This window comes from Astatotilapia calliptera, chromosome 2 (assembly GCF_900246225.1).
Source record: "Astatotilapia calliptera chromosome 2, fAstCal1.2, whole genome shotgun sequence".
NCBI lineage: Eukaryota > Metazoa > Chordata > Actinopteri > Cichliformes > Cichlidae > Astatotilapia > Astatotilapia calliptera.
In genome coordinates this window covers 5,117,822-5,138,885 of record NC_039303.1, presented here as the reverse complement: position 1 = coordinate 5,138,885, position 21,064 = coordinate 5,117,822, and the positions used below count along the sequence as shown (strand labels likewise).

The following is a 21,064-nucleotide window of genomic DNA, read 5'->3' as shown; positions in this document are numbered from 1 at the left end:
CAGAAGAGTCTTCGGGGCTTACTTGTCCATTCACTTGTAATTTTAAATGTTTAATCCTTAATGACCACCACATTATATTTGTTTTATTATCTGTGAGCATATTATCTTATTGGATAAGTCCTGATTAAAGAAACATACATATGGTATCAAAGCACCCAAAGGTTCTGCATATACTTATTCAGCAATTGTTGACAGCCTAACACAGCACTTCAGGCAGGATCTTATACACAAGAGAATAGGATAACCTCTTTCAAGGTTTGAGAGATAATTATATATTATTACACAGTAGGTCAGGCAGTGGGGTGGGATCCAGACAGTGCCAGGTGGTTAATACTAGGGTCGCAGTTGGGTCATGTTGACTGAATGCCAAGCCAATGTAAGCAAGATGACTTTAAAATACTAAACTCTTAGAATATTTAATAGAAAGCATAAATGAAGTCCAAGGGCATTTATTGTATTTTAGTTGTGATGTTTCAAAAAATCTGCTATTCCCGTACATTTCTGTGTACATTTGTATTTAGAGTATTTGCTTTCTTGTTACATGCTTATCTTGTAACTTTTAATGCATGAAGACATTTTGATGTCTGGATTTGTTCCCTCTATATACTCAGATGTCACTGCTTCATGATACATAGAAAATAAAGATGCAATTAAATATAAAAATATAGATCGATAGGTATTGATGCAAATACAAGCACACATTTTCTGTAAACAGATAGTAATTAACATTGGTTCATATTACATATAAATTTCAGTCAGTTTTTAAATTGACTTAGAAAAAGCTTCATTATTTCTAATACTAGCTGGTATTTGACTATTTTTGTTCTTAATCACAGAATAAATTATTGTCTGGGGGACATATTATCAGATATATACCTTGTATTCATTTTCACTGCCTACACATGTAACTTCTTGACCTGCTTAGAGGATGGAAACAGAAAATAACTGATGCTCTTTACGATTTTAACTTTGTTTAGTGTCATTTTATTTGTGTTATCAAGTAAGGTTTTTATACATGAATCATATTAATAGGTAGAGATATTTTACTAAGGTCAATTAATGTTTATATTGTACTCATTTGTTTGACCTACACAAAAGGCATTGCACCAAAAGGATATATGTTTGAAATGTATAGCACTGGTTTTAGATAACTTAATAACGGCCATAAATTAACTAAATCAAAAATGATATGTTTTAAAACTGCACGTTTAAGCATGTGCACACACAGACACAAACAAAAGAAAGAAATGAACAAGATTTATATTAGAAATGTTTCTTGCAGCAAATCTAGATGTTACTCTGTACTCAGATTGTCTGCCTGTCCCCTAATAATTTCACACTGGTCTTGACTGTGAGCATTGTTAATGACATTATGGATTCTTTTACCCTTTGTCCCGTCACAACTAAAGATTAAATTAAAATCTTTAGCTAAACCTGACCTAATTCCAACCCTTTAACCCCTTGTCCTAACCCTTATCCAGTCACTTGAAGTTGTGAGCACTATGCAAAGTTTACTTACAATGCAAAAATGTTATCACCAAAAAGGACTTCAAACTATGTGTCCAGTCAAATACAGCAAACAATACATACAATACATATAGGCACAAAGAAAAGGAAGGTCATTTATCATTCTGAGTCTTTTTCAAACCTATCACAGTAAAATGGTAAGAACCAAACACCAGTGAAACACCTGTTATCTTTTTTGCTTTAAAAAAAATCCAATTGTTTTGGTGTTTTTCACTTTCATCCATTTTTGCATTCATAAAGCATTTGGAAAGGAAGCATCTGTGGTCTCCACAACACCAGTGATTATTGGATTTATCTTCTTGTACATCCCCCAAATGCTTTTACATTAAATTTGTGCACAACATTCACAGAATAGGAAACAAAAATAACACAGCATACATACTAATCCACAAGAAATAGAAACTTGTTATTGGAAAAGTTTTTTCAAACAACAGTGTCACTTGCATTATGTACCCTTCAAACAAACTGTAGCCTGGAACGAACAGCTTATAAAACAAGCTGTAATATTGACTTCGCCATCATTTAAAAAAAATTCTAGTATCACTTCATCACATTACACATACTGAATCTGAATTAATAGTAGAAAGTACAATTGACCACACATCCACTGTGATATTTGACTGTAATTAAATGTGCTGGTAAGTCAAGCTGAAACTGGTACTCATTGTTGAGATAATGACCAAAGGTACTCTAAGCTGCTCCTTTATTTCCCAAAGGGTCACCACAGTGTATGGATCCACGTATTTGATCTGGCACATATTTTACACCAGTTGCCTTTTCTGATGCAACCCTCCCATTTTAAGAGTACACTAACTTGTGAATCCTGAGTCTGGTTTTTTTTTTGTCTTCTCCTTGTCTCAAAATTGAAGGTCTTTCCCATGTTAGGTAAATGTGTTAACCACAGTGTGAATTTCATCAAATATAGCAAAAATGCAAATGGGCAGACACTGCTGGAATATTTTCTGATTCTGGCAAATAAGTTCAGACCTTTTAGTTAATTTAGTATAATAAAGAAAACAGAATTTGTATTATTTCACAGTAATTTTTAATAATCAGTTTACTCTGGTGTTCAAAGAACACCAAAAACCAACCCTATTTAACCCTCATGCTTTTACTTTAACGTACATGGACTACCAAATGGGGCCCCTGGGGGACCCCAAGGACAAATTACTTTAATAAGCAATCTTTCCCAGCTGTAAACCGTGGCCTCATACTTGTTCTCACCAATTGCCCCAATCTCACCCAGTGCAAAGTAAGTTTGTTGCTCAATAAAGCAAACAGAATCACATTATCTGCATAAAAACAGACGAGATCCTGAGAGATCCTAATTACAGCTGTGCAAGACTGGAAACAACTAAAAATAAAAAAGCTAAACGCACACTACAGACAGTTATAGCACACAGTTTGTCTCATGCTTGTTTGTTAACTTCCTCTCTACGTTTAATGGCCAAAAGTAACACCTTTTTTTAATACAAAAATTACTTTGTAATTAAAAACATTAAATTTTTTCAATGGTTAACTATAAAAAAAAACCTGGATATCTCACTTATTAAACTAAGTATCTTTTGTTTGTTTCTTTTTAACATCGCACAATGTTTTTTGACATTTTCTGCGTTAAAGAAATCTAAAGTTTACAAGAATAAAATTTCCTTGGACACTATATTTATTTTTGATGTGAACAAGTTTAGTTATTCAACGATAACTGGATGCACTGCTGCAGCAATTTTTCAAAACTTGATCGTAGCAAACGGCTTTTATGTACGAAACCATGATATCAAAAAAACGTTTTCTATTTAAATTACAAATATAATCCTCCTCCATAACCATATCACTCCATGCTACCAACCTAAATGAGTTGATTATAAATTAGGCTGAATCGCAGGCAACTAATTGCACTATGTGATTAAGGTCAGACTTCTAATGAATGATCAAATGACATAATTATTATTCACATTAGTCCTGCCACCGAGTATATCACTCTGTGTGCAGAAGGGCTTTTAAATGTTTGGTCATTGCAGGCACAATGTTTCACTCTAAAGCTGAAATCAACATGATTACATAATCTAACATCAGAGCTGAAGCCACACTGATAAATATGCCTCTTACTTTATTAGATAAATTTAGAAAATCTTTTGCAAACTTGACATTGGGTATACTTGTTCTTCCTATTTAAGTGTAATACATACATGAAGCATTACTAATCTGCTTCATTCAACAATGTCTCCAACGCACGAATGGAGACAACACACACCAGTGTGACTCTTCAGATAAGTGGAAACTGTAATAATTATGGTGCTTTAAAGTTAGGTTAAAAATGGTTATGCAAGCATATTTTCTGACAAAACATTTTACTTAAAGTGTTGCACAGTAATATGTTGGCTAGCACTGTTGCCTCACACCAAGAAGGGCCTTTAAATGCACTGGTTCTCTGGGGCCCTTCTGTGTTAAGCTTTCACAGTCTCACACTGCCGGTGTGGGCTCTCACAGGGTATTACAGTTTTCTACCACAGTCAGAAGACATGCATGTAAGGTTAATTGGCAATTCTAAATTGATTTGTGTAAGTGGAAGAAAATGGATGGGTCTTTAAAAATAAATGTATCAGTGTGTGTGAAGACAGCCCTAATGTGTGCAATGTGTGAGGAGAAATTGTTCCTAGGAGGTTAAAATAAAATTACAACAACATGAAGACATCTACCTCAGAATCAGAGTGGGAATTAATTATCATATTTTGGGTAAATAAAACTTGTAGATCACAGAAATACTGATTGTCTTTCCGATCTTCATTTTAATAAGGCTTAATGATATATGTCCCCCTCAAATCAGTTCTTCCTTAACATGTCAGACTTTAAATTCTGTTGTTGATCAAAGGGGCAGAGACACGCCATTTTATTTATTTATTTTTATAGGCTTTATCCTTCAAGCTCAGGTCTTCTACCAGAGGCCTGGGAGCTTACATGTGCTTTTGCTAGGACTGTGCTCTTTTGGACAGAGCTCTCGGATGTTCTTCCGTGGATCTGGTAAAGCCACTTGCCCGGTTTGTGTGTGACTGCCCCTAGTGCTTAGATTACCAACTGTTGCCTTTACCTTTCACTCTTCTCGAGCTCCTCTCTCTGCCCTTGGTACTTCTCCAGCTTCTTGTGTTCCTTCCTTCTGATGTTGCTATCACTTGGCATAGCTACATCTATCACTAGGGCTGTTTTGCTCTTCTTTTCCACCACTACTATGGCCCGTTGGTTAGCCATCACCAGTTTGTCCATCTATATCAGGATGTCTTACAGGATCTTAGCTTGGTAAATGTCAAGCATTCTCCTGGGGCATTTGACCTCGGGACTTCCAGGCCATACTTAAAACAGATGTTCCTATATAATATGCCAGCCACTTGGTTATGATGTTCCACATATGCCCTGCCTGCTAGCAGCTTCATGCTGTCATTATGTGCTTGATTGTGTCAGGGGCATTTTTGCACAACCTGCTCCTGGGGTCTACCCTAGTTTGGTAGATCCAAGCCTCTGTTGAGCTTGTTCTCAGAGCTTGTTCCTGTGCTGACATGATTAGTGCCTCTGTGCTTTCTTTCAGTCCAGCTTTGTCCAGACATTGGTAGGATTTCTCAATATCAGACACTTCTTCTGCCGGTGGCACATACTCTGCAAGGGCCTGTCCTTCAATGATGGTTCCTCTCCTTGCTCCTCTCTTTTCCTGGCTTTCTTCTGTCTGAGATATTTACTAAGCAAACTACCATTTGTGGCTATCCGTCTGATGTACTCAAGTTGTTGTTTCTTCCTGACACTCACTAATTCTCAGCCTCCCTCCTTCCGCTTAATGTACAGCTTCAGGTGATGTACTTGGGGTGAAATCCACCATGCATGGTACGGAGCTTCCTTCTGTTGATGTCAGTGGCTTCTAGATCCTCCTTTGGCCAGCTTATTATCCAGACATGGTATCTGATGATCTGAGTTTTGACTGCCTTCCCCCTTTTTGTTACCATCCGACAGACTTCTTCTCTAGTGTGAATGACATTCTGATGTCAGTGCTGTTGATTCTATGGGTGTGGTCCTAAAAAGGCTCTTTAGAGTCCTGTCGATCTTGTAGTCCTGTTGATATAATTTTTCTTTTGTGTGCAGAACAACATGTAAACAGCTTCATTCTGTCAGACTGTATTTGCATCTCCTTGCTGTCTTTGGGTGTGTTTTCTCACTTTGGAGCATTTGTTCCCCATGTGTTCATAATTTTGACAAATTGCATACTTTCATTGTTTTGGTTTTGGTTTTGTTTTGTTTGTTTTCTGGTGTTTTTTTTTCTGGGTTGCTGTGAGCTGACATCTCAGGGCCAGTGAACATTTGTCTTTGATTTAAAAAGTTACAATTTCATGATAATACATGATAGCATGGAAAAACATCAAAGCGTGGCTATATTTCTGATAATAAAATAAATATTTCAATATTTCACAATATTTCCCAAATTGACAGATAATTGTTATGTTGCAAGATGCACACAACCTTTCTGACAGTAAATATAGAAGCCATTCTATTACACATTGCTATCATTCTAGTTGTTGTGCCACAAAAACATTTTTTGTGCCCATATGTCAAGTCCTGTATGCCAAAAAAATCAGGATGTCCTACTGTTTTCGGTCACATTGATAAGCACACAAACCAGCATGCTTTATAGTCACTTAGCCAGGCATACAAACGGCAACAGGGTTAAGTTCAAGGTGCAATGTAGCATATCCCATTTCTGTGCATTATGCATACAATACTACAGGATTTTTAAGCACAGCTGCATTATGTACGGAAAGTAAAAATAAAGACAAGCGAGCAAGGATATTGAAATATACAAAAAACGCAGGTGTATTACATGACTGTATTGCATGTAGGGTAGGTCCTGCTGTTTAGCATTCTGACTGTCATAACTTCTGAAAACACTTAATGGAAACACTTACTGAGACACTTAATGGAACTAGGCTATTATTAATGCACCTGTGCTTTCCTTATTGTGTCGAGTCAAAATGTCTGCGGTTAAAAAAGGTTGGGGAGGAAAAGATTTCTAGTAAATGTGTAGGTATAGGTAATTCTTACACAGTCCAAACATAAAAGAACAAAACAGAAAGCTCTATAGAGACAGAAGTGCATTCATCACATTTTTAGACCTCAGGGTTGTGCATTTCGGTAGTGCTGCATGTAAATAGAACACTCCACAGGATACCTTTTAAGAAAACATCCAGCAGGTGGTAATAGTCTGCACTGCAAAATATAAATACAGTGGCATTAACTGCATAATTGGAACTTGTTGAATCATGATATCTTATTCTGGAGGCCAAAACATTTGGTGCCTTGTGTGTTTTTTGGATTAATGTGAATACTTCTAGCAATCATCAAAGCTGTGCCTGCATTTACAGCATGGCGCTCCTTTGCTACCTCTAAAGTAATGTTAAACAATGGAGCAATCTTACTATATTTCATAGAGATATCGACCACAGATACACAGGGATAAGAATCCTCCACAAAATCTGCAAATTATTATTTTTAAACAGTTCCAGCATTGAAAAATGTAGTAGTATTGTTAACACCATCAGTTGGAGAGCACAGAAATACACATGCAAGGTTTTCTGATTACAGTTAACAAGCTGCGTCTGTCGTGTTAGTAAATTACCCAAAGCTGAATATCATGTCTTAGTTTGTGGACCTTGCACTAAATTGCACATAAACTGAGCATGTCATATTCAGGTGACTGCACCTGTGTTTAGAACAGCACAACTTTTGTCAATCACTTATAAAACTAACCATAACTACAAGGAAGAAGACAGCACAGTGCAGTTGGTGTAGTTGTGAGGTCATACAACAACTTATTTCTTGGTAAAGATTGGTGATTAAATAATCCCTTTGTTCCCTGTGCTACCTACCGGTTGTTGTTGTTTTATTTTGTTTTGTATTTTACATACCTTTTAATGCATAATGGGAAAAATGTACATCAGTTATGTAACTTCATTAGCCTTTTGAGAAGTAAAAAAACAAACAAACAAACAAAAAAAAGCCAAGTGGCAGAGGAAAGGAACATGAGCTGTATTTGCTGGCTTTTTGAAACATGGATCTGGACCATTGACAGGTGGTTGGAAACTGTGCTACCTTGATAATGAGATTCAGGAAGGTCTTTGCTAGTAACTCAGCCAGAGGGTTTACCCAGGCTTATCTGCAAGCTGTACCACACTGAGGGAGAGAGAGAGAAAAATAGAAGGAAAATGGGAATTTTGGGATAGACACTTGTCTTTCACAGTAAACACTTGTGATGAATATTGAACATTGCTTCCAGTTTTAGAACATTAATCACATTTCTAAGTTGAGTAAGTGACAATTTCAGCCTCATGGGACCATCTGGCTGTGGTAAAGCATTGCCTGCAATTATAGAGTAATAAAAAGATAATATGTAGGTGTTGAATTTCTTACTTTTGAATTATTAGTGCATAACCTGGACAAGGCAAGTTCAGTTTATTAAAATTTGTTATATCATATTTTAGATAGATACAGTATTAAAGCATGGTCTGCCAAAACACTGTACTTTCATATTAGCATATCATAGTTGCCAGTTGGTGACAAAAGAAAATGCCAAATTTTCTCACGAAAGGCTCGTAATTATTGGTGGGACAAAACATTGATAAGCTGACCATTATTAATATATGAGACACCATAAATCGTTCCCCTGTGTAATTTAACTTGCTGGAGTCACCAGTTCATGAGTCCTTCTCATGTTGCCCTCAACTGAATGAGGGTAAAGTGCAAGAAAGTAAAGTAACTTTCAGTGACGAAGAGGAAATTCACAGGGGAGAAATGACAGACACTTTGAATACATTGGAAAGCATATCAGAAAGCCCATTAAATACATGGACACAACAAAACTGACCAGTGAAAATAATAAACACACTGGTACCATGCAGTGGAAATACACACACCTGCTTTTGCCTTTTTAGGAGTAATTTTTCTTGTCAGTAAAACATATGCTGTGAGTCATTGATGATTTTCTTGCAGTATATCTTCTTGCAGAATTGCCATTTTCATAGCATTGTTACCAAAGTGTTGTGATAATATGTACTGTGGGGAATTTAAGGTTGTATTACAAAGAGTATTGAGATGACACAAATTTAATAAGAAGATCTGTTCTAGGTTTGAACCTGATGATCTGCTGAGAGTTTGCATATTCGACCTGTGTCTCTGGATACTCCAATTTCCTCCCATAGTCCGAAGATATGCATGTTAGGTTAATTGGTGATTCTAAATTGGCAGGAGGTGCAGAAGTGATCATGAATGATTGTCTCTCTGTGTTAGCTATGGTGATGGACTGGTGCCTTTTCCAGGATGTTCCCTGCCTCTCGTCCAGTGTCAGCCTCAACTCTAATTGGATAAGTGGTTGAGAAAGTGGATGGATGGATGTTTCTGCAAATAACTTTTTGGTTCATTAGGTGTGCACAAACATGAACAATTACACTGTTTCACAAATGTCCATGAAATGGGGTTGTGAGTAGGGCCTCTCCCTGAAAGTCAGAGCTTTAAAGCATCAGTCAAAGCCTCATATGCGTTTAATGAACCTGTTTGTTCTTTGTACTATAGGTGTCTGAGAACTAGCTGCAGCCGCTGCGAAGTGCATGCTGGCATCGGTAACTCTGTGTATGTAATCAGTAATAAAGTGTGTGGATATGCATAAGCTTCAGTATAATGGCTATACAAATGCAAACTTATTTTATGTTTGCATGACATTGCATTAAGTTTGACAAGAAGTGGCTAACAATAATTTCTTAAAGAATGAATTACTGTAATTTATTAATATATGTACACAATATATGCACCTTTTATGGTTTCACTTGTTTGTTTTTATGCATTTACAATAACAACAAATCAAAATGATAAAAATGAAAAGAACAAATGATCATAGAGAACCACTGAATACAGTTAAGCTGAAAAAGTTCTCATTGACAATAAGCAATGATTTTCACTAAACTGGACAAATGTGAAGTTGTTGACTAAAATATTTCCTGTGATAATGGATTTCCTAGACAAACCCCTGACATTAGATTTTTTTTTCTTTAACTGGACTAAAAAAATGTCCTTGTTGGCATGACTCCCCAGGGAGACCAGAGTGATGGATGGAATTCAGTAGCAAGTGACTCTGCCAAAACCACCTGCTCATAGTTTTGGTGTCAGGTTGTTGATGTGATGTAACCTTGCCTCGATAAAATCAAGGGCACCATCCACTTATAAAGCCCACTTAAAATGTAACCAACCAAGCTACCAAATTTTTTTGTGTTCTACATGACTTGGAAGTTAAATTATAATGCCTGTGTAATCCTAATTGACGAACATATGAGGGGTTGCACATACCATTAAATAGGAAACAAGCTACCTCACTTGGAATGTGAAGTCCAGGCTTAGGAAGATAATTGCCTGGCTTTAGCGATGCTACTTATTCATAATAAGCATGTGAGAGTGGCAGCTCTTTGTATATGACAAATTGGTTACACCATGAATGGTATGTATCGAGAGCATTTACACAAATGTTTTCGAATTGTATTTTTTTTGGTACAATATTTATTATTGCACACAGCTCGTCAAGTATTCACACAATGATAACAGAATTCCTGGCAATTTGTTTAGGTGGCTAATTATATAATTGTACAGCTGCTACTGCTTGGTTCTTGTTTCTATGCAGTGTGCTGCTCTCTTGCTTGCTATTTTTGTCTTCCTCTTCAGTCACACTTGACAGTTGGCCAGCATCAACTACCGAACATCAGAGAAAAAAAAGTTATGACCAAAAAAAAAAGTTTAAAAAAATGTCAGCTCCAGGGATATTTAGTAATCAGGTTACAAGGATGAAGAAAGGAGATTAGATTGCCTCTTGGTTCAGTGCTCTTTTCCATGCTGCTGCTCCTTCTCTTCATATCTATTTAATTTTACATATTTATCAGGCATTATTTGTTACTCTGAGGACTATGGGCGGTGAACCTTTCTGTCTGACATGGCTGGAAATGGCACAGCGGTAATTGTCAAAAGCCAAAGCTAGAGAAGTGCATATCGCAGTGTGTATGTGTGTGTGTAAAGGAAAGGAGAGGAGGAGAGAGAAAACGAAAGGGTGGGGAGGTGCAGTGAGAAACAGGGAGGGTGTATGTGTGAGGGAGGGGTAAGGCGAGCGAGAGAGAGAGAGAGAGAGACAGCAGGAGAACGAGCGGCTCGCCTCATTCCGCTGCTTTCTCAGCATCTATTCTGTGAGAGTCTATTCTGGAGAGGAGAGCGCTACCGAACAGGCGAATAGGAGAAGGAAAAGAGGACAAAATCCACTGATCAGGGAGCATATCGAGGAAAAGAACACATAATCTAGTCTCACTGGCATGTGTTATCACCATCTATAGCTTTGGTGGAGGTCTGTGAAAGTTTCCATCCTGGGGGGACACCCTCCCCTTGTTGTGGGGACGAACAGCGGATGCTGAATTTCATTCCTGAAGGCAGGGGGAGAGCTGTGAGGACCGGCTGGATTCACTTGCATTGGAGCTGGTAGTGCGCACCAGAAGAGATCCTACAGTCTCTCGTTCTCCCTTGTCTCTCATAAACGCATTTTCCAGTAGAATACCTAACATTGTTTAGCTCTGCCAAGGTGGAATATCAGGGAGAACCAGCCCAAAAGAAATTAATCTAAACCAAGGAACTAAAGGGTAATGGATTATGCACAAATTCACTGAAGGACATCCTGCTCACAAAAAGTAAGTTCAAATCAGAAAAGGTTTTTAATTGGTTTCTGATTTTAAAAGACTTGTGGGATTTTTGCCCTTGTTGTGGAGCAGAACCAATCGTATCTCATGACAGCTTGCGGACTATAGGATTCTGGATAGTATTTCAAGGTAAGAAAACATCCGTGGCTTCTTTTATATTAAAAGCACCCTTCAGGTTTTCTGTGAAAGGGGCAGATTAGGCAGGCGAAAAGCTCAGCATGAAATATGCAGTGACGTGGGAAAGAGAAAGCACTATGAAAAAGACGGATCTTGTCTTTCATTGTATTTAATCAGTTTTACAAAAAGTGCAAAGTTAGAAAAAATGTACAACTACACAATGAGAAGCCCCGTGGCTTTCAGAGAACAAGATTGCTTTTTGTGACGGCTGTGAAAGACTACTCCCCTCTGCAGAGAAGAATGTGTCTATGTGTATCTGCATACTTGTGCATGTGTGTTTGCTGAGAGGGAAGATGCCTGCCTGCAAAGCAATTCATGCTTTGCTTCCTTGCTATATATTGGTTATCACCAGGGGAGGCTGCAAGTGGAAGGGGCATAATTGCAGTGGTTGTTTGTTCGCATCTTTGCAACACCTAGTATCAGTGAGAAGGGAATTACTTTTGTACAGTAGCCGTATTTTATTCATAAACGTGAGGGCCTCAGCATTTTAAAGGCTGCCTTATTCCTTTTATCTGGCCACAGATAAGTGATTCTGTCTGGTATTACACCAGCTCAGATGCTCTACATCACACTTTCACCTTCAGCTTCTATGTATTTCTGAATTTGTTCTAGCAATGCACTTTTGTGTCTCTTTGCTTTTTCCCCAAATGTGAAAGTGATGATAAAGTGTTTTTCTGTTGATGCTCTAACTTTCTTTTTTTTTCCAGATGAAAATTTAGACTCTTTCATTAGGCGGTGTAGGGTCTGACAGAGAGATGATCGTATATGTTTTTTCTTTATTGGAAAGAGTGAATCTGCTGCCCTCTTGATCAATACCAGCCAAGTGCATGGCTATCTCCTTTTGTAAGGCAACGGTTGAAATATTTATTGCTTGAGCATCCTGTCGGTTCCCTGAAATATTTAAAATAATTGAATAATGAATAGCCTGTCTAAGCTGTCAAAGCCCAGTTTTTGGCCTGGGCAGATGATTATAATGCCATCTCCTCATGTAACATGCCAAACAGTGACCATTAAATGCCTTTGCCTCTGGATATAAAAATTTCACAAGAAGTGTTTCTCCTCTTTCAAAACATCCACTGGGGGGGAGTGGAGCCTGATGGGAAGTTGATGACAGCTCCTGTGTATCTGGCATTGACTGCCAATATTGGCTAAAACCTCCAATTGTTCCAGTGAATGTATAGTGTGTTTATTTAGTATAGTGTGTTCTTTGCAAGCTCCTTTGACTACGATGACCTGGATGACTGAGAACCTTCACAGACGTATAGTGTGTTTGTAAGAAACTGCTCTATTGAGTGTTCTATTGAACTCGTATTTAGCGTTCATTATGCATGATGTGTGTTTGTTTACTCTTTAAAGATATGCGACCCTGTTATCTGTTCTCCCTGCTCTATTCATTTAATCCAGTGATCTATATCTGCACTATTTGTTTGTTCAATATGCAACGTCGTGTGTACATATGTGTGTAAGAGAAGGCGTATAAATGAAACGAGTTTTTGTGTGTATCTGGTATCTGTGTGGGTGTGTATTTGTCCAGAGCTCTGAGCTTCATCCCTTTTGATGTTTTATTGAGTGTTAACCATAGTAGGGCTGACGCATTCCCTCTGATATGGAGTAGCATGGTTAAAGGAACACACAGACACTGACTTTGCTCACCTTTGTATTTTCTTTAACTCTGAATTAGCAATGCTATGTCTGCCTCTTTTGGCCCTTTAGAATTGGGAAATGATTTGGTCCAGGTTGGTTCTGTATGCAGGAAGTGTGAAGGTCTGAGCATGCATGTCTGGATGTAAGCTAGTAGGGTGTATGTGCGCTGTGGGTATACAGCCTGTATGGTCAGATGAAAGTGCCTGCTTGTGAATTTAGAGTCCGTTAAGGGGCTAGTATAGAGTCAGTCTTTCCTCTATTGCTGATTCTAGCAAATGAGTCAAAGACAAGGCCCTCCATTTGCAGTGATAATCTGTATCCTCTGAATCACAGGATGGACGCAGCAGAAGGACAGAGCCCTCTTCTACACTGGGATTATCCACTGTTGCTGACAGCACAGAGACAACAAGGAAACAATGTTAATGGCAAAAATGTTGGGGTTTTGATTTATTACTCACAGGAGGACAGCTTATATCAGTATGCACGCACGCGGGTAGGCAGCTGATATCTGACACACCTGCTTCCAAATACAATAAATCATTTGCAATCATGTGCATGTGTCAGTCAGATCACATTATAAAATTGTCAAATCATGCTTAATATCTTAATATATATGTTTTTGACTGCTAGTAGTACAGTAGCTTTTACACTGAATATTTTAATTAATTTTAATAATTAAGGTTCATTAAAATGAATACTGCATGAATATCTATATTATATATTGATAAACCTTTTTAAATTAAAGCATGCCCTGGTCATGTTGCCAATTTTAGGCAGAGTAACCATTCTAGTCACTGTGGTAGTGAAAATGAACCTTTTTAGAATTCAAAAATGCTAAAATGTTGAATTCCAAATTTCCCTTTTGAAAGAAATGTTATTTCATGTGATTTTCAAGAGTTTCAAAGCTTTTTATTATTTTAATATTAGAAAAATATCCTGCATACCAAAATGGCAAAATTCAAAGTGATGGGAAAAAAGGTAAAAAATAATAACTTGCACTGCGACTTGTATAGTATCAATTAGATGTTGTCTGTATTGTTGGTATTGTGAGAGAACAGATGCAAGATTTGTACCTAGAAGCAGCATATTTTTAGCCTGTCCATTAAGGACATGGGAGAAAAATCAATGATCACAGACTGAAACACTGGGTTTCAAATTTAACTTTTTCTTCTATGACCTCTGAATACAGTTGGAAATATGCACTTTGTAAATAACAAAATAAGTTGGTTTTTTTTCCAGATTTGTTTCAACTAATTTATCCATAGATTTATTTATTATCACTAATGTTGGTAGATTTGCCTTGGTCACATTTGTAGCACACATATTGTGCAGGCCCACCCCCTATATTTCATTACAAGCTGATATGTGTTTAATGGTTAATTGCAGTCAGAAAAACATTAACATAGTCATGTTAGCCCCACATCTGTAGCATATGCACCACCAGCTCTGAAACCAGCTTTTAGAGAGGTATGGTCAAGACCAAAGCATGACAGGATATGGATGATCTGCTGTGAGCTCCTTTGAATCCCTGATGAAGCGAAACACAATATGCTCAAACAGCTGGGTCATTTATGGAAAATGCCGACTCATCACAGTCCCTTCAAAGGAGGGGAAAATAATTCAGTTTTAATAGTGTTTGCCTCACAGAGAAAAAAATATATATCTTGAATGACTTAGTTCATTACATTGACAGCTTGTTTATTTAAAAAAAGAAGAAAAAGGAAAAGTTAATGGAAGGCATATGGACAAACAGGTTACTGTTTAAACTTTACTTAATATTCTAATTAAAAGTAGCAAAATAATACTAATGTTGTCAATGCTCAAGTGTGCTGAGCAAATGCTTGACAATAAGAGGAGACTATGTTTCATTTGTTGCATTTCTTAAACAAAACAAAAAATCTTTAACATATACTTAAAAATACAGTAAGTGTATAGCTGCATTTTGGTGATAAATGCTTGGCATTTGTTTTCTTTTGAGTTTATGTGCTAAGTGACTGCTGGTGGCAGTGTAGCCCTTTAGGGATAGTGTAACAGTGAAGGGGCTGAAGGCAGTCTGATGCAAGAGAACTGATCTCCGAACAGCCTCTACTGACAGTGACCTTGCTGTATGTGTCAGTTTGAAGAATGACCTTCCTGGACAATCTGCCGTGGGCAATGTATGTCGTATTACCTTTGGAAAGTCCCTTTTTGTGTGTTGTTGACAAGGAGCATTAGCAAGGGTCAAGGGTGATGTAGCTGGCTAAGAATTGGGGGCAGAGCATGTCGCACCGATGTGGCATTTAAGATAAAATAAAGGGGAAAAATGTTTTGGGCTAGTTCCATGACCAAAGTGATGAAATTGGTGTCTTTTTGTTACATAACGTCTTTGGGCATAATGTTTTACACTGACCCCATTTTGTAATAAAAGGAGTTGTGTCTCAGTATGTGTCACTAAGACACATGTAATTCATCTAGTAGCTATCTACCCAATAAGTGATTTATGGTGCAAACATACAAACACACCAACCAAAGCACTTAAGTGCCATTACTGACCAGTGTTGTTTTTTTTAAGCTAATTAAGAATCATTAAATATTCACACAGTAGAACAACTTGCCTATATCCTAATGGCACACGAAGATGGATACTAGTTCTCTTTTTAGCAAGGTCACCGTTGGAACTATCCATTTTGTATTTTGCCTCCATCAGCCAATTTAGGATGTCCTTACAGTGACTTTGCCCCCCTTCATCCTTTCTTTGCACCCTCAGTTTTCAGGTCTGAAATAGGGTATTTAGAGTATTGACCACTTTGCTTTTTAGATGGCAACAAAAATGCTTCGTCCCTCCTACCAAAGTGAATGCATATTCTTTCCTTTCATGTTTATAGCCCCATTGAAAGATATATTCACATAACAGATTATTAGTTTATTATAAAGATAAGAAACAAGATTTATTCTGCAAGTGCAAATTGTGTAAAATATATTCAGTAAAAGTCTTATTGTAAAAATAACAAAAACAGAAACCTGCATTTGACAAAACCAAAAATCACTTATGCATTTAAAAGTGGCAGTAAATGATAATAGGGAGCTGTTTAAATTGTATTTTTAAACTGTGAGCTGCCAGGCTTTTGCCCAGAAAGGTTAGGTCATTACGTGCATAACAATATGCCCACTAATGCTTCACAGTTTGATCGGGATATGTCAGAGTGGAGTCTTTTCATTGTAACAATAGTGAAAATGTCAGGACATGGATGCTTTTATGCCTCTGAGGAGACTGTGGACTCTTCAACAGTACTTGTGTTTCTTACACTGGACAAGCTCCCATAACCTCGTTTTTACCAGAGTATGAAAGGCTCTCAGCAGGACAGTCGACCAGTGCTTGTTAGGGCAGGTCCTGGATCCTTGTCTCCTTTGGGCTTACAGCTGATATAGAACAAAGTACAGCTCTGATATTTGTTAGTTTCTAATGCTTTAAGGAGTCTGTGGAGAGGAGGATCCCCTATACACCTTAACACACCTTAAAATCTGGCTAAGAGCTTTTTTTGTGCTCTAGGCTTACAGAAGATTTTGCTGAGTCTTGTGAATGACTTGTGGTTTCTCGTTGGAAGTAAAATGTTACACTTAGCGAGTGCAGTTTAAAGCTGAAACAAAGAATAAAAAAAAACCAAAAAACGAATGTAATATGAATCCACAAAAGAGTTATTGGCACAAATATAGTTGTTAATAGTTTCTATAATTCTTGGTCATGTGTTTTATTGGGTTTCAGAGACTAATGTCCATACAGACCATTTAATTGCTACAAAAAACACAAAAAGCCCCAAAATGATGAGATCGATTCATGTAAGGCACAAAGGTCTCATATTACACCTGCCCTGTTCTATTAAGATAGTGACAGTTGGCTGCTGTCCAATAAGCACAACGACCCAATTTCATAATAACCCTGCTCCTGAACTCCCAGAGACTGCAGTTACCTCCTGCTCCATTTCAGACTGTTACGTAAAGTGCCAATAAATCAGGATGGTCCTGTGATTCATTGTTCCCCGTTTAATTTATTCCATTCTTTTTCTCATTTTTGTAAAAACTCAGACAGCTTTAGTTAGTTGAGAGTTGTGAGAACCTTTGTCATGCTGTGACTCTTGGGAGGGATGGAAAACACAGTAAATAGATATGAATTACCCCTGTCCCAGCTTCTCTCCCTCTTTCTTATTTCTCTGGTTCTATTCTTTTTCCCAGCTAACTCTGTGTGTTACCAGAGGTTTGACTGTCCAGTGGAAGCTCTGGAGTGTTTGAGTGAGCTGGATAGAGTTACTGAAGGCTGTACATAATCGCCTCCCTGCTGAGTGTCCTTTCATGTACAGAGGGTTGCTGTCTGGTAAATCAGTTACTTGTCTCGTGCAAATGTAGTAGACTCATATATATGAGTATTGATTTCAGGTTAAATGCTATATAACTTGACTAAGATGGCCACTGTTTCAACATGTACAGGGTGGGCCATTTATATGGATACACCGTAATAACATGGGAATGGTTGGTGATATTAAAGTCCTGTTTGTGGCACATTAGTATATGTGAGGGGGCAAACTCCTCAAGATGGGTGGTGACCATGGTGGCCATTTAGAAGTCGGCCATCTTGGATACAACTTTTGTTTTTTCAATAGGAAGAGGGCCATGTGACACATCAAACTTATTGGTAATGTCACAAGAAAAACAATGGTGTGCTTGGTTTCAACGTAACTTTATTGTTTCATGAGTTATTTATAAGTTTCTCTTTGTTCACAGCCATTGACATGTCGAAGAGGTTAACACGTGAGGAGCGGATCGAAATTGTGTTGATATCTGGTGAATGCAGTAACCGGGTCATTGCAGCAGATTTCAATGCAAGACACTCTACGAGACCACCCATCTCCCATGCTACAGTTAGCAAACTGCTTGCTAAGTTTTGTGAAACTGGTTCAGTGTTGGATTTGCCAAAATGTGGACGCAAGAAAACTGTCACTAATGAAGAAACATCAGTGGCTGTCCTAGCTTCATTCAGCAAGAGCCCACAGCGTAGCACTCGCCGCATGTCACTGGAGAGTGGCATTAGTCGAACATCCCTTCGGCGGATATTAGCTACTCACAAATGGCACCCTTACAAACTCCAGCTACTGCAGCATCTCAACGAGGATGACCCAGATCGGCACACAGAATTTACAGAATGGGCAAAACAAAAATTGGAACAGGACCCTCAGTTCACGCAGAAGATTTTGTTCAGTGATGAGGCAAACTTTTATGTGAATGGTGAAACAAACAAAACCACCACTATTGGTCTGACACTAACCCACATTGGATGGATCCCTCCAAGACTGTTGGAACAACAAAAGTGATGGTTTGGTGTGGTATATGGGGTACAACGATAGTGGGTCTATTCTTCATCAATGGAAACCTCAAGGCCACTGGATATTTGAAATTGCTACATGATGATGTGTTTCCCTCTTTGTGCACTGAAGCTGGCACGTTCCCCGAGTTTTTCCAGCAAGATGGTGCACCACCACATTATGGGTGCCAGGTCCGAGCATTCCTAGATCAACAGTTTCCTGGAAAGTGGATTGGTCGTCGTGGGCCAGTTGAAAGGCCCCCAAGGTCTCCCGATCTGACCCCCTTAGACTTTTATCTTTGGGGTCATCTGAAGGCAATTGTCTATGGTGTGAAGATACGAGATGTGCAGCACCTGAAACTACGGATGCTGGATGCCTGTGCTGGCATTTCTCCTGCGGTGTTGCTATCAGTGAGTGAAGAGTGGGAGAAGAGGGTTGCATTGACAATCCAACACAATGGGCAGCACATTGAACACATTTTATAAGTGGTCAGAAACGTGTAAATAACTCATGAAAGAATAAAGTTACATTGAAACCAAGCACACCATTGTTTTTCTTGTGACATTACCAATAAGTTTGATGTGTCACATGACCCTCTTCCTATTGAAAAAACAAAAGTTGTACCCAAGATGGCAGACTTCTAAATGGTCACCATGGTCACCACCCATCTTGAGGAGTTTGCCCCCTCACATATACTAATGTGCCACAAACAGGACTTTAATATCACCAACCATTCCCATGTTATTACGGTGTATCCATATAAATGGCCCACCCTGTATATATAGACCCATATCTGTTCATTTATTGTACAATTTTAGATCTAGAGATTTAGAATTTTAGATATTTTTGAGAAACTACATCCTGCGAAATATCAAGCTGCTATGAAATGAGAGCAAATGAGAATCTTTGTTTTTACTTAAATTTGTTATCTGTCGGGGCGGTCTGCCTCTCCCCACCGCAGGGAAAAGGGTAACACCACCTGGGTCTGGGTGCAGTTCCCCCCTCCAGGGGCAAGGGTACCTAGACCCGGTTCGTAGAGTACGCTTGGGGAGTGTGATCGTGTGTACAGCGTCTCTTTATGTCTGTCTCCACGTTGGTTGAGTGTGGAGTGAGTGCATATGAGAGCATGAGGGTGGGAATGGATGTTTGTGTCTGTGTGTGCCTGTATGTCTGTGTCTATATGTCAGGTTGGGTATCAGACACCACCTCTCTGGGGACATCTCAGGCCCTCCAAGGTTTGGAGGCCTATCTCCCCCCACCACCACTTCCCCTGCCAGTGGCGGACTCCCTCAGATATCGGTGCGTTGGTGGTTCTTTGTGTCTGGGGATGGGCGTCCGGGTACACACCGGCTCACTCCTTGGCGGCCGCTTATCGGGGCCTGGGGCTCGCTCGGGCCACTTCGGAGGTGGGGTGCCCCCGGCCTCTCAGCCTGGGGCTCGGTCACTCAGGTACAGCTGGCTGCCGGCGGAGCTCACAGGCGCGTCACTGCAACTCCCCCTGGCTTCTGCTCCGCGGCTGCTGAGTGAGCCCTCATCTGGGACTCTCCTCAGCTCTTACTGGGACAGTGGCGCGGCTGCCCCTCTGTTGGTCTTCCTTGGTCTCTTGTGTTCTGGGGGCCTCTGGATGTCTGGAGTTTTGATCTCCTCCATACCTGCTTCATACCCTGGAGGACGGGGCTGTGGCTCCCCACACTCCCTAGCAGATCGTTACATGGAGAAACCTTTGGAATGCAAGCATGCTGATCCACACAGGTATGCTCACAGGTGTACACACGGGTATTCACAGACGCGGACTACAGCTTTCTTGGCTGCTGCCTCAAAGCACATTGTGCGCTGTCTATCTTGCGTGCTGCACAATATTGTTTATTACTTAGTATCTACTGATATTTACTGCTAGCTAGTTTATTGTGATGGTGCCGTTTTTTTTTATTATGTTGCTCTTTGTTGTTTGCTTTCTCTTCTGTTTTTTTTTCTCCATACAGGTGACCCAGGTGTTTTGTTTTTTTTGTTTGTTTTTCTTTCTTTCTTCCCCCCCTTCTCACCGTCTCTTCTCCCCTTTGGTTTTCTTTCTCTCCCTCTCTTTCTTTCATTCTTTCTCCCTGTCCTATCCCCCAGTCATGTCTGTCCCGTTTGTAACAACTGAAAATAAAATAAATTCATAATTATAATAAAGGTCAATCAAATGGACCAATATAGCAAGGCCATGATGATCCACTTGGTAAAATAAATCCGCTTGGCATCTTTCTTGGCCTTAAGACAACAATTCTGATGGCTAAAGATCCAAACGGGACACAAAAAGAAAAAAAGAAAAAAAATGTTATCTGTTTTTAGAGTGACTTTATCTGTGAAAACATTGCTTGCCCACTAATGGCTTTATTTACATAATGATTCATCATATTGAAGATGTCCCTCCGCTCTCATATTTGAATGCATGTTGTCATTAGGAACTAATTTTTTTGTGTCATTCTCAAGATTTGTATGTGTTCTGAAAACATAAGTATAATGGCTTAATAAATAAGAATGTGCCAGTCTGACTTTTTGGTCTATGATCATGTTTACTGTCTTTGGATATCATCTGATATAAATTAGTTATCTTACATTAATAACCTGCAAAGAAGCGAATGATTGTATTTC

General features: G+C 38.8%; 1 long non-coding RNA gene across 2 annotated transcripts in view; it reads left to right on the top strand.

The window, feature by feature from the left end:
- Positions 1-10,728: 10,728 nt before the first annotated feature.
- Positions 10,729-21,064, top strand: part of LOC113030704 (uncharacterized) — a 64,725-nt gene continuing 54,389 nt past the window's right edge. The window contains exon 1 of one of the 2 annotated variants that reach the window (XR_003273637.1): positions 10,729-11,267. This is a non-coding gene — a long non-coding RNA (uncharacterized LOC113030704). Of the gene's footprint in view, positions 11,406-21,064 lie in introns of both variants that reach the window. The other variant, XR_003273636.1, reaches the window with a different exon arrangement.